The sequence below is a fragment of the Austrofundulus limnaeus genome, unplaced genomic scaffold (genome assembly GCF_001266775.1).
Source record: "Austrofundulus limnaeus strain Quisiro unplaced genomic scaffold, Austrofundulus_limnaeus-1.0 Scaffold3253, whole genome shotgun sequence".
Lineage (NCBI taxonomy): Eukaryota > Metazoa > Chordata > Actinopteri > Cyprinodontiformes > Rivulidae > Austrofundulus > Austrofundulus limnaeus.
This window is the reverse complement of record NW_013955655.1, coordinates 1-849: the sequence shown is the minus strand read 5'-3', so window position 1 is coordinate 849 and position 849 is coordinate 1.

Genomic DNA, 849 nt, shown 5'->3' with positions numbered 1-849 from the left:
ATAACAGGTGTGTAACAGACACGTAACAAGCGTGTAACAGACACGTAACAGGTGTGTAACAGACATGTAACAGGTGTGAAACAGACTTGTAATAGACATGTAACAGACACGTAACAGGTGTGTAACAGACATGTAACAGACATGTAACAGGCGTGTAACAAACATGTAACAGGTGTGTAACAGACTTGTAACAGGCGTGTAACAGACTTGTAACAGGCGTGTAACAGACACGTAACAGGTGTGTAACAGATTTGTAACAGACATGTAACAGACACATAACAGGTGTGTAACAGACTTGTAACAGACACGTAACAAGCGTGTAACAGACTTGTAACAGACACGTAACAGGTGTGTAACAGACATGTAACAGGTGTGTAACAGACTTGTAATAGACAAGTAACAGACACGTAACAGGTGTGTAACAGACTTGTAACAGACATGTAAGAGGCGTGTAACAGACATGTAACAGGTGTGTAACAGACATGTAACAAGAGTGTAACAGACTTGTGACAGACATGTAACAGGCGTGTAACAGACTTGTGACAGACATGTAACAGGCGTGTAACAGACATGTAACAGGCGTGTAACAGACATGTAACAGGCGTGTAACAGACATGTAACAGGCGTGTAACAGACATGTAACAGGCATGTAACAGACTTGTAACAGACTTGTAACAGGCGTGTAACAGACTTGTAACAGGCGTGTAACAGGCGTGTAACAGACTTGTAACAGGCGTGTAACAGACACGTAACAGGTGTGTAACAGACTTGTAACAGACATGTAACAGACACGTAACAAGCGTGTAACAGATGTAACAGACACGTAACAGGTGTGTAACAGACATGTAA